At 39.0% G+C, this 26779-nt stretch overlaps 1 long non-coding RNA gene across 1 annotated transcript in view; it reads right to left on the bottom strand.

The window, feature by feature from the left end:
• Positions 1-22371, bottom strand: part of LOC144534089 (uncharacterized) — a 34002-nt gene extending 11631 nt beyond the window's left edge. Inside the window, exons 1-3 of the long non-coding RNA XR_013503508.1 lie at positions 22298-22371; positions 18637-18746; positions 9193-9236 (exon numbers count right to left, since the gene is read on the bottom strand). This is a non-coding gene — a long non-coding RNA (uncharacterized LOC144534089). The remainder of the gene's footprint in view (positions 1-9192; positions 9237-18636; positions 18747-22297) is intronic.
• Between the last annotated feature and the right edge of the window lie 4408 nt (positions 22372-26779).

Below are 26779 nucleotides of genomic sequence, written 5' to 3'. Positions count from 1 at the left end.
ATCAAACTTCTAACAACAATATGAACAGCAGTCTTCATACAGAAATATAACAGTAACAATGACTGTCACATGAACAATTAAAAAAAAAGAAGTAATGGTCACAACTTTAAATAATAACAGTACTTAAATGAACAGCAATATGCACCTGTTGTATTTGAATCCAGGCTGATAACAATAGGGTAAAACCACTGCTGGGTGATCAGAAAAGGCTCCAGGATTAAATAAATCCTGGCTGTTAGCCTGGTCGGGAGCAGGCTAGCTGCACAGAATAACTCTCCATGGTGATTTATGTGCCTCAGTTTTCGTGAAACCAAGTCAAGGCTAAATTCATCCAGGATAACGGGGAAATCCCGGCTTAATCCTTTATTTTGGTTTTGTGAAACAGGCCCCTGGTTAGCACATATGCATTACTTTTGCTTATCTGTGTTCTCTAAAAGAAAACCGAATGAAAAGTAAATAACAAAAAAAAAAGAAAAACCTAAGTTTAAAGTACACATTCATTTTGTTGCTTGTCGCAAGGAAAACATCCAGTCACTTTGATCATTTTATTGTTTGTCCATGCAGAGTGCTTTGTTGGAATCGATTTCCCTCCAGTATAATTGGTGTCATGCCTGGTTTGGCTAAATAAGCCATTACATCAGTAGATATTCTGGAAAACTGAAAGGGCATTGCTGACACTTTGCTTAAGAATATACTAAGCAATTACTTTGACAAAAAAGGTTTTGGGGCATTATGCAGTACTAAGCTCTTTGCACAATTTGTAGTAGTATTAATAGGAATTACTCACACTTCGTCGAGATATATCAGTGATCTAATCACACGTCTCTTCCATCCGTATTTGTCTGTGATTTCTGTGTGTTATTTGGTGTATTATATACAATGTCAACCATGTTATTTGCTTTTAGTTGTCTTGTTTTCCCTGCAATCGTGCATAGTTCATGTAACATTCACATCACGAATGGCAGTAACATTTGCTGTTACCAAATTCTGCAATATATCATCTCGTTTTAACTTGCGTGTTTTTAGCAAACTTTTACTGTAATTGAAGCACATTACCAAAAAATGGGTTCACCTCTGATCAATCAGTCACGCTCAGTGAAAGTCTGTAAAACCCCAATTCAGTGTCAGCTATCCAGAGGAGCTTAATATATATTGTGTTAACAGAAACGTTCAAGGTTATAAGGTTAATATATGGCAGTGACTACAATTCTCTATGCTATTGTAGCAGCACACTGTCTGTCTGTCAGTCTCTCTCTCTCTCTCTCTCTCTCTCTCTCTCTCGTTGTCTCTCTTCCATAATAGTGATATTGTGTGAGTGCACACTCACATAGAGGCACACACACTCATGGCACTCTCTCTCCTCCCTTCAGTGTACAAGTTGCAGCACAGCCATCCATCCAAACCCGTAGACCATGAAATTAGGTTAAGACGTAAGGCTGTGAATGACACAGGTGTGGATACAAATGAGAACATCCGAATGAAGAAGTACAGATCCAAGACGGCTGATGCTATAGTGGTTATACGCATTCAGGATTATATTTCACAGCTTCCTCCTTCATTTTATTTAGCCCACTTTTCCTGTTGTGTATTAGTGGTCAAGACAGGGCATTAGCATACATGCTGGGAAGCTGTGCGTTAGGATATTAGGAGCTCTGTCATATTCCAAATCTCATTTCCCATAGAAAACTTTAAAGTCGCTCAAGCTTGTCTGCACTCTTCTACTCTCTTGTATAAATAGGAGCATTTCCTTTTTTTCCTTTTTTAAATACATCCATATTCTACAGTATTGTTCTTTTTAATAATTTCCCTGCATTTACGACTCAGATTTAACAAATGACAAGCACAATGGCAATACTTGCAGCTCCTTTTTTTATGACAAATTGAATGTACTAACTGTATCGCCAGACAGAACTCTGGACATTGGACATATCTGCTAAACCTGGGATTCAATGACAACATTCTTTGCCTTATAGACATCATTAAAAAAAATATAGGTATGGTCACAGTTAAGCAACTAAAACTAAAGATTGTGAAACAGTTTGATTGAAAGCCAATTTGAATTGTTTTTCTCTGGTATAAAAAATAAGGGCACCAGGCTAACCATACTTGTTGCCTCACTATATAAACAACAAAGTATTTCCTCCAGTGGCACATTCAATAGAACATACAATTGCTGGGAGACTGGGCTGAATATCTGCTGCCTTTTAGTGATACAGATGTAAACCAACATGGCGATGTTAAGTGAATTGTGCATTGATCACAGTGAGGATGTCATGGAATTTCATTTAAATGTGGCATGAGCGAGTGCTGTGTGAAATATGAGTGCTAACATTTCACAATTAAAATGTACATTTTCTGATTATGCTATATAAAAGATTATGCTGCTTTTAAACTGCTCAATAGGGAAGAACAGTTATTTAAGGGAACATTATTTAATTAAGTGCAATAAACTGATTAAAGGCACAGTATAGAGAGGAAAAGTAAATTAAATGTGTTCTGACAATCCCAAATTATGGCTGTTGCTGAACATGCTTGTTGATCGAGAGTGCTGCATTAAGAAAGAAGTCAAGACCAATTGGTTAAAGATGATTGATTACATAAAGGCAAGTCAATAAAGGTGGGTTTTTGGGAGTGATTTAAACAGTAGTAGTGATTTGGCAAGCCTAAGCTTCAAGCTGCACAGGCCTTTCCAAAGAACATTAATGGCAAACCGTTTTTTCTGTGTATAGTGGAGAAGTGAAGCTCTTCTCTCGATGTTCCACTCTTTTTTATTTTTTCCTTACATAATACAAGAGAGAGAGCGACGCTGACGAGACAAACAATTGCAGTGCTGTTAAAACATCAGACTCGTAATCAAAGTGCTGTAGAAAGGGTCACATCTTTTGAAAGCAACCTCAGCTGGAGCTGGTAATGTGAGAGCACCATATTGACTATTGCTTTTACTATAATAGCTATTGACCTGTGTATCAGCTAGGCTTTGCTAATGTCTGCAGTCCTTCAAATCCCACTGAGTTCAAACACGAAAAGTTTCTGCTCCAATCGCCATAGATGTACATTGATGCAAAAGACTGCTGAGCACTTAAAAGGGAATGAAATATGTGCAATGGTGAATGTGGTATCAGCTGAATGTGATTTTGATTGATAGGCCCTTTGGGGCCATGTGGGGTGCACGAAAGAGAGAGTGAGGAATGAATTTGCCAACTAATGATCCATTCTGTTTTGAATTATGGTTAACTTGGGTATTCAAGATAGCATGACAGTGAGAATGAAGGGGTGGAGGTGTGAGTGGAAATGGAATGTCAATCAAGGAAAACAAACCCTGTACACTACAGCTCAGGTTTAGCTAATTGCATAGACTAACACAGCAAACTGTGTTATATACAGTATAGTTCTATGTATAGCCTTATATGCCCAGTCAGTATGAAATGAATAGACATGTGGCAAATCAGCTCATTTAATGTGTCAACTGTGCTTGTCTGCACGGATGCACGCACACACGCGCACACACACACACACACACACACACACACACACACACACACACACACACACACACACACACAATACATAAGCACTTGTGTGATGCCAAAGGGTCAAGTGGTTTTCATTGTGTGCTATGAAAAGTCCTGACGCTAGCTAATATTTCCTGATGTGTTCTTTTTATTTGCATACTGGGTGCTGCCTCAGCCAGCTTCTATTGTCAGAGCTTTCTATTTGAATGTCAACACTATTATTACAGCAGGTGATGCAACAGCAGGTGTCTCTCTGCCTGTGTGTCTCCTTGTGTCTTTGTGCCTCTCTCTCAGCCTCTCCTGCTTTCCTTCCCTCAGTTTTGTTTAACAGCTATCATTATGTGTCTGCCAAATGGAATCCACTTGGAATCCACTATTTCTGCCCTCCGCAAGCATCTCTATTTTTCTAGGCTTGACATTCTACCACTCTTTCCCATTTACTCTGACCATCATAGGTGAAACGGAGAAAGCTCCTTGTTGCTGTCTTGCCTCTCTTTTCCTATTGTTTACAGCCAAAGCCTTGACAGTGTTGCTTCAGACTTGTTTGGGGAAAATGGATACTTTGACATTTCACAACCTGAAATGTGGCAGCGCATGGTATTACTAGTAAACACTGTTCATTACTGCCTTGACAGCTGATGACCAAGATGCAACCTCTTGAAGCTGCCTCTGCCAAGACTGCACACAAACGGGACTTTCTAACTTCAAGATGCTCCGAGCGATCAAGGCTGAGAGGCTTTTCTATTTTCTTATCCTGTGCTCTTCTGTCTCCTTGTCCTTACTTTCAACCATGTAATCAAGTGCACTTTATTACTGTCATGTCTGCATAGGTCTGACTATATTTTCAACTCTGCTTTTATTGATGTTGAGAGACTTCAGGGGTTTTGAAATGGGAAGGAAATGATGATAGATTACCTTTTAGAACAGAGCGAATGGCTAAATAAATACTTTATATATATATATATATATATATATATATATATATATATATATATGTGTATGTGTGTGTGTGTGTGTGTATATATATATATATATATATACACACACACATACATACATACATATATATATACACACACACACACACACACACATACACATATATATATATATATATATATATATATGTGTATGTGTGTGTGTGTGTGTGTATATATATATATATATATATATACATATATATATATGTGTGTATATATATATATATGTATGTATATATATGTATGTATGTATATATGTGTATGTGTATGTATATATGTATATATATATATATATGTTCTATGTTTAGAACCTTAGAGTGCTGTAAATTGCAAATGAGACTAATATGAACGAATTTTCAACAAAAAGGAAAGATTGCTAAGTAGCAATTAGATTTCTAATAAGATTGCTAAATAGCCACTTCTAAAAAAGTAGAACTCCAGACCTGTGCAGTCTTTGTACAAGAAATACAGATTTTAATTTTAAGTGGCCCAAAACCGACTGTGTTTATATTTAGTAGTAAATGGTTTTCATATTGGAAGTGTAATAACAGTAATTGGAACACGTATTCTCTTGCTCTACACATTGGTTTTCAGCCTAATTTCATTTGTTTCCCATTTAGAAGAGACATCTCATATCTGGATAATGCAATTTGATTTTCTGGTACGGATTATTAACCATAGATTATCAGACTTGGTCAATAGTATTGGTGGTGTGGAGATATATTGTTTTCAAGGCTAACCTGCTGCAAGGCTTAAGCATAGTATACATTCTATTAAGGTTAAAACATATAGAGTACAATAACCACACCTGATGCATTTGTTTGGATGAGCAAAATATAATGTGTTAATTATACCTATGGTAGATTCATGGGTGAGTTTTGAGATTTAAATAATAGATTTGACCATGAATTACTTGGCATTTATCAATGATGTAACCAATAACCAATCAGCGAAGTGCATTGATCATCCGTAGCCAAACATGATTCCGGGTGGTCAGAGTGTGTGAAATTTCTATGGTGATGATTTTGATGTCTGAGAGCAGACAATTGGACAGCTTGCACCTCTATAATATTCCAATTCAAAAACTAGAAGGGGCATACTTATAGGTCTTCTGCAACATAGACTATAATGTCAATTTTTAAGTAATAATATCATTCATTTTTACAAATGACTCATAGTTTTTAAATGTATATTGTATACATATGGGAGTATTATAATGTATAGTAAATAATATTTATGCTGCTGTCATGCTTTGACATCATTGAATAGGCATACACCAGCCTATTTTTTTACATTTTGTGTCATAAATGATGTTATTAAGAACAAATGAATGGTATGCAAAAACATGCACACTAAAGAAGGAAATCCACAGGTTGAGTCTGTATGATAAACCTGGTAGAAACGGAGTCTAGACTATGCACATATCATATTATGTTACATGTTTACCCTTGAAACTACTGTATATGCCCAAACTGTGCCTATGCCATTAATGTCAAATAACATATGAGTTTCATCACTGTAGAGATATGGAATCCATCTTGGCACAACTAAGCATTTTAATGATAGTCACTAATCTCATTCATATCTGCAAAATTTCCAGTTCGGTGGCTGAGTTTTCTCATATCCGGTGGGACTAGGAATGCCACTTTTCCTTCCCATCGAAGCAACCGCAATATTGCATGTCGTCTAAGTATATGCAAAGCATTTCCCATTTTCCTTCAACAGCACTCACTCAGAGCAGCCATGGCAAATATCATTAAATGCCCTGCTAACACCCTACCCCCCTCTACACACTCACACATATACAGTACACAAACAAACATGGTACAAACACGCCCGTCCCTTCTCTCTACCCATACTCATTTTCCCCCTTATTTTCTTTCTGGCTATCACTCAGTGGCAGTGCACGAGGGAAAGGGAGTGCATTGATCTGCCAAAGTGAGCAGCCATTTCACAGGGTGAGTCTGCGTGGTGCTCCTGTCCCTGAATGGGAATTGCTCATTTCACCTGGCTGCCTTGCCTTTAGCACACTAGTGGGAAGCCCTGCGAGAGAGGAACAGAGGGAGGGAGGGCAGCAGTCAGGGCCCTGGTCAGGGCTTGGCAGGCAGCAGATAAGAGCTCCTCATGCTGCTCCATGCACTTACCACTGCTGCTGGAGCTCAGCCTCTCTCTCTCTCTCTCTCTCTCTCTGTCTGTCTTTCACACACTCACATGCACAGACGCATAGCTTTTCTCCACACATATGAGGCACTAATAATAACTTTGGCGTTCTGGTGAGTCAGCTTTCTTTCCTCAGGCAAGGATAAAAGTAAAACATGGTGCCTTTATTGAGTCTGAAATCACTAACTGTGGAATTCCCAGAACAGGGCTTTAGCTCAGCCTGTATTCCATTCACTGCCAAGATGCCATGTGTCCACAATATCTAATATTGTGTTGAAAGCAGGTGCTGATAGAGTGATAAACAAGCCAGTAAACTATTTATGGCATTCGTATGGAAGACATACAGTTATAGGAAATATGTAGTTCTGAAGATCAGAAGAGTTGTAGCTAAAAAACTTGGCTCATTTCCATTCCAATATGGACTATGCATTTTTTTTTAGATTTATTAATCAGGTGACAAAATTAAATGTTCAACATGTTCTTAAAAGTATGACGTTGCCAATTTTTGCTTTATTTACAACATTAGATATTTCATATACCAACTTTGTGTTTTTGCAATGAAGTTTATATACTACTTCTAATTTGTTTTGCCAAATTGGCAGGAAATGCAATAGTTGTCTGGTTTATGATAGCGTTTATTTCCAATGGGTGCTGTATTTGTGCACTGCATGCAAGACGTAGGGAGGTGGTCGTGGTGGATGTACAAGGTGCAGGACTTTGAAACTGGTTTAGGAAAACAAAAGCACCTGTGGCTTTCATGCCTCAAGTCGTTGGCGATTTTAGACCCTTTTTAGGGGGGCTCAAGCCAAACAATTTGTTTTAGTTTTTTAAATCAATTTTAGTGCTTCAAGTTAGAGTTTGCGAACATTTCTGTTAGTGACAGAAGACAAACAATTACAGGTTCAAAGGGCTTGAAACAGGTTTAATATCCTGTGTCGCTGTCCCCGATGCTACGCACCTGTAACCCAGTCAATGAAAGGGTTAACAGAAACGTAGTTTTGGCCAATCGGAAGTGGTTGTGCCAGACTCCCGCCTTTGGCTGAGTCTCTGTCTAATCTGTCAGAGGGAGATCAGGAGTGTGGATGTGAAGTTTAACGTTGGTAGTCCCCAGAAAAGAAGTTGATCATTTCATGGCGCAGATTAGAACCCAAATTGAAACGTAAGCAACTAAAATTGCTGAATGTTGGAACATTGTGTCCAATTGGTCGTTATTACTGTGACTTATAAAGTTTCAGGTTTAGTTCCATCATAGTGTTAATAGTGTCAAAAATCGTTAGCTGACATTGTTGTTCAGTAGCTAGCTCAGAGATTATCAGCTAATGAAATAACTGATTTGTCAGGGGGCAGGTTAACACTTTTGCAAGGCGCCGTGTCACATTCTCATTAGGGGCTGAGCCCCCCTAAAGGTCTGAACCTAGAATCGCCTCTGCCTCAAGTTATACTTCCATTAAAAAAACAAAACCAAAGTATTTCTTGCGTAGACATTGGTTGCATATTGGTTGCCGGTTGCGTATACATTGAATGCCTTTTGCGTTATTTATAGTTCATCAACACAACAGAAGTGAATTGAATGTTTTTAGTGCTCCCAGAATTGAAATATGGCATTTAAAAAAATCAGAATCAATGTGTGCTTTTTAGTCTAAATTACCAAAATGAAAATTCTGTTCATCTCCATTGTATAGGGGCAAAGATGGAACTGTCAGAGACAGATCATAAAATAATTAATGATTTGAGTGCTTCAGAGTTTTTATTTTAAAGACATCACACTTTTGGCCCTATTTGAGGTTGATGTTGTTTTCTCAATATATCATGTCAACTAAATCTGTCTCTGCCAAAACGTAACCTGCATATGAGCCTTAAGCCTTCCAGACTCACCTGTCCTGCTGACCCCTCTACCCTCCACCTCCCCATCCTGCATGTGTCCGAAACACATTCCATCCAGCCACTTCATTCCCCTGCTTCATCCTTCACATGTTCTCAAATTTATTTCTCTCTATCTCTCTACCCTGGTCAGCCCACTTCCCTCCCTCCATCTAGCCTATCTCTCTGCTGCTCTCCTTGCTCAGTGACAGTCTCATCACACTCTATCAATCAGGCTTGTGAGGCCCGGGCGCAGTGCAGCACAGCATCACACAGTCCTGGTCCCATCAATGCCAGTCAGTCTCCTTCACTCTCTCAGTCACTTTAAAATGGTTTAGGTTGCCAGATATAGTCTGTTTCCCTCCCCGCCCTGCAGGTCAGGAGATGGGAGGGATTGAGCGGGAGTCGAAATTCAGCTTAGCACTTGATTTGATATCACTTGACATAGTCTCTGTCCTGTCCTGTGCTCACTCTCAACATATAAAAGTCCTCTTTTAAAGAAAGATGGATATTTGGACACATGATCAGCTGGAATCATAAATTCCCCCAAAAATAAGGAAACGCAGCATGTGGGCGTCCTTGATGTGTTGCATGGATTTTAAGCAAATGGGAAATGATGCAAAATAGAGGTCAGAACATGTTTGTCCCAAACTCATCAGCTATTCTTTTCAGTCTCTTACCTGCGGCAGGCCTCATCCTGTGGTTGACGTCTCAGGAAAGAGAACTGCACAAATGAGAAAGACAGAGAGGAACAGGATAGGGATGAATAGCTTAATCAGCCTGTCTACATGTATGTGGTGTACAGAGCGGCATTTTCTGTACATTTATTACGAACAGCAAGGAGCGCTTCATAAAAATAAAGCACCAATAAAGCTACCATAAAGTATTTGCCATAAAAACTCTTATTGTCATTGTTCATTTAATTAGTTAATTACTCAGCACCATTACGGAATATACAGAATATATAGTAAAGACATAGAGGGTACTTGTTTCGCAACCAAATTTCAGTTGAAGGAACAGAAGATTGCATGTGCAGTAGAGAATGACTTAACCACAGTTATCGATTGGCTTTGTGAATTATAATGAAAACAAGTGTAATTACATTTTCCTTTAAGTAGCACAACAAATTAGGCTTGTGAGTTATTCTGGAAGCGAAAGAGGGGGAAAAAAGTCTTGCATTTAATGTGCTGGGAAGATTTTCTCAGGCTATTTTCTTGCTAAATGCATTAGCAGATGCAGCTGTGCCCATACAAGCCTGTGGTCTAATATTCTTGTAAATGATTAGCTACTTATTTAACCAACAGGGGAAATGTGCTTTGGGTGGTTACAACAAAATGAGTTGGGAATAAACATTTTGCTGCAGTGGGTGAGCTTTAATTTGACTCATTATCTTTTTAAACATTATTGTAGGGCTTTATGGCAGTCTAATGAGATGATTAGCAATGATGATTATGCATGTCATGATTATAGTAGTCTATCTGCCCAAAACTTCTCATTCATGTTGATTTACAGTCAATTTTCTGTGTGAATGTAGTTGGCTGATTTTTATGTGAAAAGTGAAATTGAAAGCAAATAAGCAAACTGGATATTTGGTTGCATTCAAAAGTCCTCATGGACATTAGTGGAAACAGAATCATTTATTTACAGTTTTAGGGTCCGAACGTGCAAATGACATGGAAACATAATTACCCAGGTGAGGATATGACGGGTTCCTAGCCCCTTCTACCTGACTTCATCAGCAGTGTGTGTTTGCTAAGTTCCTTGTTATCTGGTGTCTCTCTATACACCCCGTTCATGCTAATGAATCCACAAATTAAATTGTAGAACAGAGGAATACTAGGGTGCTTGCCGTTTTGATGTGGTGTGGAATACTCAATTACGCTGTATTGGCCTCCGTAATTATTACATTATAGCTAAGATAAGTGTTCAATGGCAACAAATGCTTTGATGGACTCCATTCTGTAACAAAGGCAACGGGTGAGCAAAGACGAAAATGCCAGAACAGAAGAGCGAAGGGGTGAGAAAATAAGCAAAGGAAAAAAAAGCAAGTGAGAAAGTGACAAGAAAGCTATCGCACGGGAGCTCCTGTCTGCAGCAGCCATATTTCATTACACAGCACCAAAGCTTAGGAGGCAATCAAGCATATTTAGCCATCCTCGTCTCGCCCCCCCCAAAGCAATTATTACTCCCCAGTTTTTTACTGTGCTTTGCCATGGGGAAAATGAACCGCAGTACTTATCAGCTCAATGCATACACAAGTGACTAGGGTGGAGGACATGTAGGGGTGTGTGTGTGTGTGTGTGTGTGTGTGTGTGTGTGTGTGTGTGTGTGTGTGTGTGTGTGCGCACATGTGTGCGCGTGTGAGCAAGGGCATGTGCGGACGCTTTGTTTATGTTTTGGGGAGGTGTTGGAGGGGAGGGTGAAGGCGAGCTGACCACTAGTGAGAAATAGGTTACCTTTTTCAATCCCATTAGCTCGGTAACATCAGCACATTTAGGGGCAGCAGGCGGAGCGAGTGGAGATACAGAGATAACCATAAACATGTCACCAAAAATGCATTGTTATTTGCATTCATATTGGAAAGAGCCAAATTGATGTGGGGTCAAACAGGGAAGGTGAGGGTTTATGACCTGTGCATAGCTCTGCTGTCAGCAGCTCTGATCTATCGGAGCGGCCAGCCTTGTCAGGCTTTACGCCTGATTATATTATCATGGCTGACGATCAATGTGAATGAATGATCGTTCATCCGCAAAGGGGAGTAGAAAGAATAAAGCAGAATGCAGACAGTACATTATTTAGCCATACAGTGAATAGAAATGCATTTCCCATCCTGAAGTCATCTAGTTAAGTGATTTATTGCATGGCAGTGCAACACAAAACACTTTCAAAATACTTTGACTGTCTCTTGCTTTTTTATTCAGTCTGTGTGTTTTTTGAAATATTATCTAGCCGTAATAGAGTTAGGCGACAGAACTGTGTAATAAAAAAACAAACATACTTCACTATTCTGTGGGTTTTGAGCAGTTAATGTGCAGTCATTTGGGTGGCACTGCCGCCAACTGCAGCATTAGTCCCCATCCGGGGACTTGTGTTTTGGTGAAAGTGCTTTTCCATTTGTGAGACTCTTCAGTTCTGGGCATCGTCCCCAAGCCCATAACTCAGCATCCCTCTATCACTCCCATGCGACTGGCTGTCATAATCATCAGCATTATGCTACCTCAATGGGCCTGATTTACAAGTCTGGACATGGCACCAGCTCCGCGCCAAGGGGTAAACATGAGGCGGTTTGCTACCGCCAAGCCTATTTCTCCCTACTGCATTTAATGGGTGGGAGAGACCCATGTTCATAACAGAAACGTAGCTTTTAAGATCTATGATATGTTTACAACACTGCAAATAAAACTGTTGAAAACTGTTTTTTGATCAGGGACTGTATGAAATTATGAAGGGATGAGGGGAGGGGTGGACCGTAAGTCAGTTTTTTTAAAGCAAGGCCCTTCTGAGAGTTATTAATAATATGATTATAATTATATTAATTCATAATATAAGTACTATAAATAACGAAATAATGAAGGGGTGATCTGAATTTTTGGGGGGAGAGTTGGGATGGTCATTTGTTTTCTCACCTCATATTTATTTTTAATTTCGTACTTCCCTTGCAAGATGTTTTGTTAAAAAAAAAAGAGGATTAGATTGTTCTAAATTATGGTAGCTTCAGTGTGTGCGCCACATGCTGAGGACAGCAATCCTGTCTCTGTTTGCCCATCATAATCAACCTGAAAGGCCAATATATCAGTTTTTAAAACATCAGAGCTTTATGGATATAAGTGATTAAACAATTTATCCACCAACAGTCCCTCCCACCTTCAAAAGAAGTTATATGTGCCCTAATAAGTTAGGCAATTAATACAATTTAAGTTCAGCAGTTCAAAGCAGTAACAACTGTTTTTTTTTTTATTAAAAAATAGAGTGATTTAAATATTCACCTTTTATGTTTTTCCTAAATTGATAATTGCAATTTGGATGTACAGTGGAGGCTGTGAAAAGTATTGTTCCATTAAGAAATGATGGTTTAAATTCTATGTACAGTACACCATCTTAAACGCTTTGCATTTTGTCTCTTTTAATTAATTATGAAACGAGTTGAACCAATTCAATATTATTGTCATTTTTTGACGCATTGGGGGGAGGGTGTTAGAAGTGCAAAGAAATTATTAATTATTAATAACTCTCAGAAGGGTCTTGCTTTTTTAACTAAGACATGAGGTTCATCCCCCTCCCAATCCCGATAATTTGAATACAGTCCCTTACGCTTGTCATATATTTCAAATATGAGTTTATTTTAAAATAACACATATGTAGTTAAAGATTATAAATAATATGCAACGTCAATCAAATTGTATGAAACTATACCTATTCCCTCTGCATATGCAATATCTAGACACTATCACATTGCTTTAACTATTAAAACATAGTGTGTTTCTTGGAGAAATGATAAGTCTTATGTCTTTGGACTTTGATCATACTTTTTTCACCTTGAGGCAGCACCTGGCCCTTCCCTTAACCCTCTCGCTCATTCCATAATATTATATTAGCCCATATTCATCCACATATTGCACCTGCTAAGTGCTAGGCCACATAAATCAATTTTATATATATACACACAATAACTGTTATATGCGGCTTCCAAACCGCCTGCTGATAGCTGCCATTTCTTATCGCTCCAGTTAAATATAGCACCGTTATGAAGGCACTCTCGCTTGCTGTCTAAATGGAAGAGACTGAGAGAGAGGGAATGCATTTTTGTTCAAATTACTTAAGCTGCCTACAAAGCTCTTTGTAAAGCTGCATAGTTATGACAATTTACTGAAAAGAGAAGGCAATCTTGATGACAGATAATCACCTATATTCTTGTGGATTTTACTCACTATGTTGTCTGCAGATACTGTGATTCCTGGGTTCATAGAGTAAGTATTAGATTTTTGCGCATACAATAAATTCATGCTGCTGAATACAATCATGAAGCACAAAAATGCATGCAGCTGTCTTACAACTTCAGGTGAAGTATTAATATCCATAAAGCAACATCCAGATTCTTCATGCGATCACTCCGTTACAGGGCACATGAATAAACTCTAACCCTCCCAGTTTCTTTATATTTCTGCTTCTGAAATGTTGAGAGTAATTCTGCCATCTGCAGTATTAATCTGAAATGCCTAATACGTAAGCTAATCAAGCATGTTTATTTTTCCTCTAGTTGAGTTGTGGGCTTTAACATTTGCGAGGAAATGTGTATCCCGTAGTTAATGAACTAAGCTGAAATGAGCTCTCATAACGGTGAAGTGAAATCAGTGAAAATACAGAGCACACATCCACCATCTCTTTAGCACATAAGGTTCCAGCAAGGGATAATTAGATTTTTCTCCAAATGGCATCAAGTGTAGGCGTTGGTAGGGAAGGCCCGTCGGCGGACAGTGTGATGTAGTGAGACCATTTGATAGACAACAGCACAGCAGGAGAAAGAGGAGAGGGAGTGGGACTAGAGAGCCAAGAGACACTTTCTCTTTCACTTTCTTGCTCCCAACTGCTCCCAGTGCCAGAGACATGGGCCGCTGCACAGACAGATGGCGACGAGGTGTGTGTGTGTGTGTGCGCACGCGAGTGGTGGGTGGTGACGCCATCCAGCTTTGTGCAAGTGTGAGAGATGGAGTGCGGGAGATATAAAGGGAGAAAATGAAGGAAGGGAAAAGCACTGCAGAGGTGTGTGTGTGTGTGTGTGTGTGTGTGTGTGTGTGTGTGTGTGTGTGTGTGTGTGTGTGTGTGTGTGTGTGTGTGTGTGTGTGTGTGTGTGTGTGTGTGTGTGTGTGTGTGTGAGAGAGAGCAGTGACGTTCTCGTGCGGGCATTAATCCACATGCTCTTTTTTTATTCCACATCCAATTAGTTTGTGTACTTCATTACAGCAGCAATAAAAGTTCATTTGCGCTGTCACTTTGTGCTCGGCCGTCATACTGCGCAGCGTCGATGTTGCCGGTAAGGGACCTCTCCTGATGACGAGAGGCACACCTACTGTTGGTGTGAGGAGGATGTGTGTGTGGAAATATTTTGTATTGACAGACTGCCATCTACTGGATTTTACTATAATTTCAATACATACTGTTTGATTATCATGACTCCTCTTGCATACAGTATATGCATAGATGTATTTCCCTTTAATTATTGTGATTTCCTCTAATTACGCCAGCTTTATGCACATATCTAAAGCTTCACGGATGTAAAGCAATTCTCTCAAAAGCTAATTTAATGTGTGTTATATATTTCTCCTTTCTCAGTTTATTCTTTAAAAGACAAGTTGTGTCCCTCTGATGGAGACCTTTACAGTTAAAATGAGGATATTTTTCAGTAGAAATTCACCTAATCATTGAGAAAAGATTCAAATTCACAGTATTGTGAAATCTATAATAAGTTGAATTTGCAACTAAAGAGACATATTCTTATGTATTCTTAAATAACGTCAAGTAAGCTAAATTACTGTAACCGGTATTTGTTTTCTTTTGAAAAATCATAATTAAGTTATCTTTTTAAAGTTATATTTGGTTTGGTGTAAAGATAAACAGGAAACCATTGATGAAGAATCAATATTCATTTAATGTGTGCATTTAAATCTGAGGCTATAGCAAATCGAAGCACATGGAGGCCAATCACTTTAAAGATGGGAGGTAAATAGCCCAGCTTCAGATGGAGTCACGTTAAGGGCAAATGATGATGCACAGCACCATCTTGTGGTTGTATCACACTGGATAAAGGTTGGCATGACACCACAATTTGTCTGAAAAATATAGACGAAAGTAGAAATCTGGCAATTAAATTTGAAGCCAGGATATCGACAGTTGACATCAACAGTTTAAACGACTAAAATAGCATTCCTCTAAAAGTTTGACACCAAAGGAGATATTTAATATTTAGTGAATTAACATTTCTCTTTCACTTCTTGTGGGGAGTGTAATCGGATTAAGTATGCTGAGGTTTTAATTATAAATGGATCATAACACTTGCTTTTGCCATGTGGACATGTACCATATATGTTTGCTCAGTGATATGGATTGAGGAACAATGTAATTAATCATGTATATAAGCAATGCTATTTCCATTAGTGTTTTTGTGTTTATTTTTCTGCATGCACATGTGCTTGTATTTGTGTGCTTGAAAGTGACTTCTTACAATGCATTTTAAAAGAAAAAAAAAAAGAAAAATGTCATTACCTGTCACGCGACTAATAAGCAGCCAGTGTGCGGTTAATGGTCAGGAAATATGCACCAGACTTAAATACCTCATCCATAGTGCCTTGAGATAAATCCGGGCATTTCATTAAACACACGGCAGCTCGGCTCTGATGCAAAGTCATTCCTCCTTTGCAGAGGAAATAAAAAGACTTGTATATGTGTGTCTCCTAATAATCACAATAGCAATGTAATGTCAGAGAATTAGCACTTTTATTACGACAAATTAGGGAAGGTTATAAATTTGGACCAGGAAAAAATGGTGTAGAAGTATGTAGCTACTTTATTTAAAGAAGTCATTTGGAGGTTATCAAAAGTTGTTACTAATCATTTAATATTGTCCTTTTTTGTATTTTCCTGATTTACTATGGCCAGTACTTCAATCTCTAATCCTGTGTGTTTGTGGCTTAGTAAAGATTCACCGTGGGGAAAATGCTCTGCTATCTGACATAAAACAGATTTGATCCATTTTTCAGACACACGGTTTTCCAAAGAAATATGTCAGCAGTCTGGGGATTATGCTTTTTTGCTAATCACCAAAAGACCCAACCTGCCCGACATTTCTTTGGTTCGACAATGCAGTGCGCCGGGCAAAAGTCCTTTCCCATTTAGATGCTTATTTTTGATCTCCTTTTATTCTCATTGTGTTGGTACAATCAGATGTATTAACCATTGACTTCACGCTCCACCGAGTTACATGATTATGTAATGCAAATGAAACGTGATTTAGCAGAACGAATGTCACAACCTTGTTCTACTGATGTTGAGCGAATAGACACATCATCATTCATCCAGATTTGCTCTTCTAAAAGCGAGCACGAGGAGTTGGCACGGTTTACTCTGTTGGGGGATGAACTATCTATCAAAGTATCCTGGAGGTGAATTTTCGGGTAAACATTTTCCCTCTCAGTCCTGCCTCCCGACAGCACGTCGACACACAGAAAACACATTGTGAAAAAATATAATTTATAAAATATTGTAGCTTAATGGTTTCTAGATTATATATACTGTAGTACACATCTTTGGAGAGCCTTACCCTGAGTCAGGCCTCACAGGCAATTCAGTGTGTGTGTGTGTGTGTGTGTGTGTGTGTGTGTGTGTGTGTGTGTGTGTGTGTGTGTGTGTGTCTTTTGCTAACCGGCGGGTGTTGAGGCCATCAAGTGTAAGCACACAACATGTGGGATGAGCGTGATGGATTCCTTGTATCGTTGGTAGTTATTTGTGGCGTGCCTATAACCACAATTCCCCAGCCACAGCTTATTGCAGGGCGAAGCTGAGCGAGATATACTCTGAGGCTGGCATAGAGCCACTGGACTTTGTAATAATTCATCGGCATAAAGCCCTCCATGTACTCACCGTGCAATATTTATACCCCACTGAATGTATTTTCTCAGCTACATCATCGCACAGGCCCAGGGCAGGGATTTTCTCTTCTGAGAACAGGTTTTAGTATTTCAGACCTTCGTTACATCTGGGAAACATTTCTCTGAATCTTTCCCATGATCACATTGTGTCTGTTTAGAATGATGTATAGGAGCCAGTACCTATTTATAAACTTTGCATTTCGTAATGTTTTTAATGCCTAAATCTAATTCCTTGTCTACAATTTTAACTATCTAGTGTATTCATCTGACAGTTAAACAAAATGACAGAGATGTGAGTGATTTTAATAATGCCGACAACAATAATTTGGAAAGTATTTTTTGGTAATTATTTACTCAAAGATGGACATTAAGCCACACTGACAGTGAGCGTGTCTTCTGTCCCTGTATTAGCTTGTCCTGATATTCTCTCTACTCTATCTGCAGTACACTGTCCAAGCCTCCGCCTGAGCTCTCATTAGAGTTTCTGTCTGTTGTTTGTCTGGTTTGTTCTTGTTTTTTTTTCTTGTGTTGCTTTATTACAAATGTACTACTTTCTCCTTCCTCGGAGGCTTCACATGTAAATGCTTAATATTTTGCAAAGCGGAGGAGTGTTAATGGACACAAAAAGAAAAATTACATTTATTTAAAAAAAAAAAATGTTTTGGATTTGGAAACACATTATTGCTCATGGTGGTGCTCTCTTAAAGGTGCAAGCTAAAATGCTATGAACATATGTTAGGTACAGATGATGCACTAAAACCTTGATTAATATAGTTTGTAATATGTGATAAAGTTTTCCGTATCAATATTGAGTATGTTTTGTCTTTGAATTCCGACCAATTATGAGTTCACAGTCATCCTTCAGTAATAGGCAGAATATGAAAGTTAAAGGATTCAATCTATGATTATATTTTTCAAGTTTGTACAAAAGTGGCCAACATTGAGTGGCTGTCATTTTTAATTTGTTTATGTTTATATCTTTATTTATTAAGGACAAAGTGCAAACATTAAGTGTGGTAGTCAACAAGGCTTTTCTATTAGGCCTACCTTTAATAATTATTCGCTCCTTAAAACTTGACACTAACCAATATATGACACACAACTTTTTAATGTCATTACAAAATTAAAATGATGTTCTTTTTATACCATTCACAAAATGTAAAAGCTACAACTTCATTCAAAAACAACAAAATAATAAAATGTAAGAAAAAAAGCTCTCAAGCTCTGTGGTTTTTCAATGAAAATGCTGTTCATATTTAATCTGAAATCCGCTTTTCTCATATTAGAAGCTTACAGTGAAGAGAAAAATGTGTCTGCTTATTTTGCAATTAAGCTCTTTTCTCAAGAACTAATGAGATTAAGTCATAACTAAATTAGCTACCACAAATGCTAAGTTCAATATGGAAAACCTTGTCTGAGTAAAACAGCATCTCTATGGATTTTGTAGTTTGATGAATTTGAAAGAACAGGTGTCCAACTCACCAAGAAATGAGGCTCCTCTGTTGGGTTCATGCAGGTGCCAACATGCTGCCCGATGCTGCGGTTTTACCTCACCGACTCACCACAGAAAAGAATGCCCCCTTTGCCCCCACCTAGGAGATCAAAAGAATCCATGGGATAAGGCTTCAATCTCAAATAATTGAACAAAAAAATATGACATAAAGCTGAAGAAAAAAATTACAAATGTTAAGAAAACAACCTGGAAAGACTTAAATATAGCCAAATGAGTTTCTGCTATTCTGTCGATAACAGCATCAAAATCAATAGCATCAACACACTGCTTGCCTGAGTGGCTTAGTCCATCATTTCAAAGCAAAATAAATCAGTGGCGGGAATGCATTTCTAATATAAGCATGCTTTTATGGCCTATTTTCAACAACATCCCTATTTATTTACAGTCCTGTTGCAAAGAGCAGGAAACATGTAACATAAGGGAGAAAGCACAAACAAATGTCAGATTGTTTTCTTTTTATGGTGGTGCATTGTGTCTCTGACGCAACCACCTTGCTCGTTTTTCTACCCACCTCTTTTGATATTGCACCCAATATGACAAAGACACCTCAGAGTAAATATAAGAAGACCGAAGCTCTAACTCAGAAAGCTCATCACACTTCAGCCTCACTGTCATTTGGCAAATTTGACTGTAGTTCCAAAGATGTGTGAAAAATGAAAGGCAAAGTGAACCTACTTTAGCTATGTGAATGCACTGTGAGTCTGAACAACTTTTTTTCATTTGTGCAGACTCGTGTTTGCAATAGAAAATGAAAAGAAACTATTGCGGCGCTACCCTGAGGTGATATCCTAGCTCAAAATAATCACCAAGGTCAATCTAAAGGACTCCACTTTGCATCTCAGTGGCATCCCCTTAGTGTTATTAGAAAAATACCGTTAGTGGTTTTTTTCACTCATAAGGCTGTATTTGTATAAAATGAACCTCTCAAAAGACATATTAATATTAAAGACAGGCCTTAAATCTGACGTGCCTGTGGAATAGCTTATGAGCATTTGCATAACATTTGCTTCCTGCTCAGGTGATAAAGCAGTATTAAGCCTGGATTACAGTATTTGATTTTGTGTGTGTGTGTGTGTGTGTGTGTGTGTGTGTGTGTGTGTGAGTGTGCGCAGATCTCTGTGTGTGAGTAGGTGTGTGTTTGTACAATTAATATATGCTTTCTACTGTGAAGCTGAATATGTGCATACTGGAATCTGTTTTAGCTGTTTTGGCATGCCTCCCTATTGCCAGAAGGGCCAAAGAGAACAGCGTGCTATGCCTGACTGCCATGTTACTCATGTGACCTCATGAAAGTACAAGTCCCTTCAAGCGGTATAATAAATCATCGCAGACAGTGCCGGCCCACAACACATGCTTAGATGCACGCACACACTTTTTGCTAGTAGCCAGAACACAATATATCAAATTTAAGAAGTATGGAGACACAATCATATCAGGTACCCTGACCCTTCGAGGTAGTGTGATGGACCAGTAGTCAGCTAGGTCACACCACAATGGAAAGCCTCTCTCTTAACCCTGTGGGTGGCCATAGCCATTGAAGTATCCTTGAGCATTAGAATTAACCCCTAACCTACTCCTAACAGAACTCCCACCTGGCAACATCTACAGTAGGCCTTAAACAGAAGACAGATGAAATGGAAATGTATCCATGAGGGTTGATCACAAAATATACAACATTAAGAGTCATAATTCAACACCGCAGTAATGCACTGTGGTTTGTAGCACTTTATCTTTTTCCCATTTAAAATTGGCCTTTGCTGTAAAAAAAGACTGCATTTTTCACAGTTAACAGGTCGCTTCTTATTTATTGTAAGCAGTTTTCGGAAGTAGACTTTGGAAACTTTTTTGTTTGGCTGCTGGACTTATTGCTATTCTAAACGAGGTCACCTGCTACTGCTGTGAATTCTGCTTTATATAACACAGCTCCCTCTGTCAGGTGGAGGCACCTACGTACCCATCATTGTTGGTAAAATGCACTAAAACGTCATTAAACAAGTGTCTTTAAAGCTTTCTCTCTGAGAAAAACGAGCAGATTCAATTTAAATGTAATGCCTTAATGGTTGTTGAACAGGACATTCAAATGGCTTCCAACAGACAACGCGATAGTGACAATTTGGCCACTGTCATTTACAATTCTTCAGGCACAAAGTTAGTCTAACCCACTTGTCTGTACTTAACTGTTTTTGTCCTGACTTTCCACTGAAGCTACATTTGTCGCTGTCATCTTTAATTTAAATCACTTTGCCACCTGAGCCTCCAACACATTTTTGCAAATGTTCACAGTAATTTTCACAAGGGACAGAGAGCATCATATGTGCCAAAGGCTCTGAGTTTAAAGCATCGTTGCTTCGTCGTGTTTTTGGGAACATATTTGACGCAGCCGGTAAAAATAAGACAAAAACGCGAGGGCCTTGTCCCAATAACGAGACACTGGGTAAGAACAGCCCTGCTACAATTTCATCTAAAAATAGCACACTGCAAAAACTTTCCTTGCAGGTGCATTTCATAAGTTCATTGGAAATCCTATGGACATGTAGTAATAAGTTATGTTCTGGTGTGTGCTGCCCAGGGAACAGTAACTTGCAGCAACACAAAGGCTCCAATTACAGCTGCACCTGCAAGTTCTTTGGGGCAAACTACAGCAATACTTATTGATCTGAAAAATATCAGCACTGTGATAGGGTCACTCCACTCTGGTCCTAAAGGACATGAACTGTATTTTTAATGATCCCAACTTGAACATCATTATGATGATGATAACGATGAAGATATTTTAATTTGACACATGTTGATTTATTGCAGTATAGTTTAACATTGTGCTCTATATGTGACTATACAGTAGAAGGCATTGCAGTGATGATATCCTTTCAAAACATGATTTTGGACTATCTTATTGCTGATTTTCCTCAGGAATCCTCCTGTTGTGTGTTTGCATGTGTGCTTAGGTCTCCACAATGTGATAAAAGGACCTGTCAGTCGTCTAAATGCTGTGAGAAGTGTGAATGGGTGCGTCATCTTCACAATGTCTTAATGTGGAAACAGATCTCTTGTAAAAAACAGTAGAGCAGCAGCAGTAGAGATTCCTGTACTCCAGAGGGCACCATTAGCATGCTTTATATATGTCACTATGCAATACAGAGAAATACCAATGATTTTTCAGTCAAGAACAGTAGCCAAACAACAGCATTACCGGTACTGATCTGTAAATGTCTATGAAAAATATTCTGGTCACTACAATCCACTGTATAATACTGTAAACACAGCTAGAGGAGAAGGAATTGACTTTTCAATTTGTAGAAGAGCAAGCCTGGTTCCAAAAAAGGAAATCAAACTTAACTTGTTTTCCAAGTATGAGTATTATTTCATATCAAATAATAAAAGTCAGGCAGTCAAGAATCCAAAGTGACAGAGCAATACATCATGTGTTCTTTCCATACAGTCATCTATACTAACAATATTTAGTTGTTTGACCCTTGATATGATTTCTATGGGTTGACTTTATTATCTTAATTTATTGTGGGCGCATTGACATTTGAACATTGAAAACATCATTTTGGTCATCAGTGATTGACATAGATGGAGTGCTTTATTGAAAAATACAATTTCAAGGAAGGTTTTCTTGGATCTTACCCGTTTTGGAACAATGATTTGCGATCGCTGCCTCGGACCAGAGTGATAAAAGAAGAGAACTCCTCAGAATCTCCCTGGAGGGAAAGAAAAAAAGAGGTCACGGTGTGTCATGCTTTAGTGTATTGCAACATTGTCCATTCACGACTAAACACTTAGTTCATTGTGCTGTAGAGTTGCGTACGTAATCACAAGTTGAGACCTACAGTATGGAGACGAACATCCGCCGACATACCCTTCAGCCACTATGCGGTGCTGTGTTATCAGCATAGTCCCATTAGGGTTCGTCAACATGCTTCATGTACTTTAGGAGGTGATTTCCCTTTGTGCATAATGAAAGCTGCTAAAAATAGACTCCTGCATGAGCGTTGACAGTGTCTCCACCACATACTGAAAACAGGATAGCAGGATGTTTGGATATGTCTGCTTGTAAGTAATAATTTCTGTCTCATGCGCCGTTAGTTGTGTGCAAGAAAGCATGAATATGCGCCTGACATACACGCACACACACTGATACACAGTGATAACCATACAGTGCACATACATGGGACGTTAATTGATTTTGTCAATGGCTGGGTTCAGATTGATGACTAGAATATAATAGGGTGGCAAGGGACCCTAAATTATGTCCAAGGAGCATAGAGGTCCTCCTCATTCTTGAAAACACACAGACAGGCTTTGTCAAACACACACACATCAATATTAACGGTGTCTCATGTTCACGTTAGGAATTTCCAAGACCAGAGCTGGGCTCAGTAACGGAAGAGGAGCACATGCTTGGACTACCCTCAAACGTCACAGCGGCGCCTGTGATTGACAGATCTCTGCCTCTGTTTGTCTTGCATTACAATGACACTGATAATTGGATGTTGGACACCATTGCACACACTTCCTCTGCTATCTGCTGCCTCCATGCAGTGTTTTTCATCTTCAAAGCACTGCAAATGTGACTCTAACTTGGCTTTTTGCATTTGTAATCCTGCTTCACATTTTTTTTTCTACTTTGCCAACTCCCTTGGTATGCAAAAATCATATGTTTACTTTCGAGATCAAAGTTTCTTTCTCCCTCCCCTTATTCATTTTCCCCATCTAAAAATGGACTCCTTTCATTATGCAAGCCAACAAAAAGCAGCGTCTGCTCATGTAGCCCATTTCAAGCATACTGATTAATTAGCTTGTGTAATTAGCTTAATGATTTAGAGAAACATGGCCATGGCCACCCAAGAAGCTATGCTAATGGCCATGTCTTTGGCAATTAAAATGCCCATAACTTAACAATAGTGGCTTAAAAGTCCAGATATCCGTTGTGAAAAAAGTAGGTGGTGCAGTAATCAATGTTACATCATATTAGCTGGTGTTGTGTTAACGGACACAGTTTTACTTGTGAGATTGTGTTGCATTTTATGTCTTTGTATTGAATACTATTTTCCAGAAGTGCAGACACAACTGGAAGACTGAGCTAATGAAGTGTTCTCATTTCTCACAATTAACTTTAGCGCTGGCGGCACACTTAGTGCACTTAGACCTCAAATTAGACTTGAAATGTGATGTAAGATGCTGAAAATGTGAAACCTGCTTTTAGTGGCACAAGGAGCAAAGTTATATTCCATCTTTCTTATTATGCCATTCTGTATGTCTTCTGTCTGCCAGTTATGTTAACTCCTCCTCTGTGTGAGCACACACTGTAAAGTGCATGAGTTAGGACATTCGGTTGTGGACTTTACCGTTTCCATTAAATGTGAGTCAAACCAGACAGTATCTCTGCTCTCTGACGGTAGCATCAGCATTCCTGGCTGCACTTCAGACATAAATCGCCAGTTTATGACCTTCCCCTGAACAGTAACCAACAGAGACACCGGCTCGACTCATAAAACCACCAGAATGTTGAGGTGGAGGTGAAGATATTACTTATCCATACACGACTTCTAAAACGCCAGTCAAGTGGGAGCAGTTAGACAAAATGCAATCCTTATTCATTTATGTATTTTTTTATTTTTTTATTTTCAGTGCTCTGATTGAATGCTGGGAGATCACACCCAGTCATTAATGACTGGTAATTTACAGCACACTTTGCTGCTGACAAAGCATAGGAATTATGGCGCCGTCGTTCTTGTAAAAACGGGACAGGAAATGGACTGCGGTATAGAGGGTTAGTTCACAAGACCACTGTAAAATCAGCCTCAGGCCTGGGACTAAAAGTGGCAGTAGAAATGTCAACTTAAATACTGTCCAGTTACAAATAGAGGCTGGTATTGAATACTAAATGCTAGTTGGGGAAGCACTTCAGTGGTCCATTGCATATACAATACTGTGACAATAAAATAAAGAGTACTTAACTGGAATGTCAATCACGTATTTGCTGCCTGATTACAAGCATCAGACTGGTAGCTAACTGCAATAGCTAACTGGTTAGCAAACAGTCAAAGTTACACAGCAGGCAGACACAAGGGAACATTAGCATTGATTCAGAGTCATGTTTCTGGCCACTAGCCCAGGGTGCTAGCCAGGCTTTGCCTTGCTACTTCTTTCAACTGTTGCAGCTTATCTCTAGTTAGGGACCGTTCGGTATTTATGGAATGAACCACCGGAGGAAAATAGGGGAGGGTAATGTCTTTTTATTCTTTGTTGAGGGGAGGGTCATCCAACATTTTTCAGTCCGGGGGGGGGTCACCCAACTTTTGTATTCATGAAACAGCAACATTTCAAAGTGGCTTGTTTGGTGCATATTTTTCCATGTAGCTCTTAGTCTCGGCCCTCCTTTGCTACCAGATGGGTCTGACCCATGAGTTTGCTGGGGGGGCAGGGGGAGCTGCCCCCTGGTGGCTGAAACGGATAATTGCATTGTTTAAAAAATGAGTGGAATAATTACGTCTGACATGATCAGATATTTTATAAATATCTTAAATAACACAAAACAAATAAATGGTGGTAGGTAATACATCTGATTTCATATACTGCTTTAGTAAAAAAAAGTATTTCCTGGCTGACGATGGGAGCAGCAGGACGTAAAAAACTAAAATAACTGTTGCTAGTCTGGACATCTTACCGTGCCAAGGTTGCAATAAAGGTTTCCTAAATGCCACATTTGATGTCAGCTTACTAATTAATTGCGGGTTTTGTGTAGATTTGGACTTTTATACGTTTATTCCACTTTGTTTAAACGGCGAAGTGGATGAAGCCTAGTGACGAGTCCATAGCAACCAGTTTGTGTGTTGAATGTTACCCAGAGTGCCTTGCTGAATGGTCTCAATATTTTATTGTTTTATTTCAAGTGAATACTAGTTTACTAGAGGAGTAACTTAGTATTTGAAGTAATGCAGTAATGCAGGAAGTGTGCATTTAGTTTCCATGCGTATTGTGTTTCCACAACGTTAGTGAGTAAATCTACTGAAATGGCCACCACACCATAACAGAGGAGTGTGATGCGTCAGATGAGAATGCAGAGGTTTAGTCACATATGTCCTGGCTGTTAAAAAACAATAGGAATCTGTCTATTTGCCAAGCGCAAACCAGTACAGAAGGTATTGATTAATTGCTGGTGGAGGGTCATGCCTTTTTTCCAAATTGTTTTGGAGGGTAGTTTTACTGGCGAGGGGAGGGTCATGTCTTTTTTGGCTAAAGATCCCAAAACTCTTCTGCTGGCCCCTTAAATAAATAACGAACAGTCCCTTACAAGTTACTTAACTCATTTGATTTATCAGAATCAAACAACGCTACTGTATGATTCCAAAAACTAATGTCATTTGCTGCAATAATTTCAGCAGTTCCAACAGATTGCATACGCCATCTCCCTGAAAGCCTCTTTAATGAAACAATGTAAGGCAAATTTGTCATTAGGCTTCACAGCACTCCCAAACACACTAATTGCCACGCAGGCTTGATAACAGTCTGTTTGTGTCTGTGTGTGCATGTTTCCAGCAGGTGCGGTGCTCTATGCTTGTGTGAGCTGAACATCACAGTCCCGAGTTTGACACCATTGTGTCAAAAACTCTGTGCTCAGCTCGTCAGCTCTGGTGCGCTGTGCCCAAAACAAGCCAGCTAAAAATGAGCACTTGGGAAGTGATCTGCATTTCATTTCCATCTCTCTATCTCTCTCTCGCTCTCTGTACCAACAGCTGCCTCAGTGGCACAGGGTAGCGTCACTGTCAGACGTAGATGGAATTAGTTATATAGTACATCATATGTCTATTCAGAATTGGCGTCATGCATCCCAAAAAAGATATGCTTTGACTGGGAGGTGGTTTGATATTTTAGACACATTTGCATAGGTTTGCAGTTGTCAGGCCTGTGTTGACAGGATATCAAGTTTGCCATGTGAGCTGTCTCAGTGAGAAATGTTCGCATCCAAACACTCAAATATGCATCTTTTACTTCTGCGTTATGTGCATATTTGGCATGATAAATGCATTTGTTAGTGCTTTATTGCTAAAACTGGCCATTGGTGTCCCTCCTCTCCTTAATGTATTTGCTTATTCTTTAGAAAAT

This window comes from Sander vitreus, chromosome 19 (genome assembly GCF_031162955.1).
Source record: "Sander vitreus isolate 19-12246 chromosome 19, sanVit1, whole genome shotgun sequence".
Classification (NCBI taxonomy): domain Eukaryota; kingdom Metazoa; phylum Chordata; class Actinopteri; order Perciformes; family Percidae; genus Sander; species Sander vitreus.
Note: the sequence above shows the minus strand (reverse complement) of the source record. Positions and strands in the feature narration are given on the sequence as shown.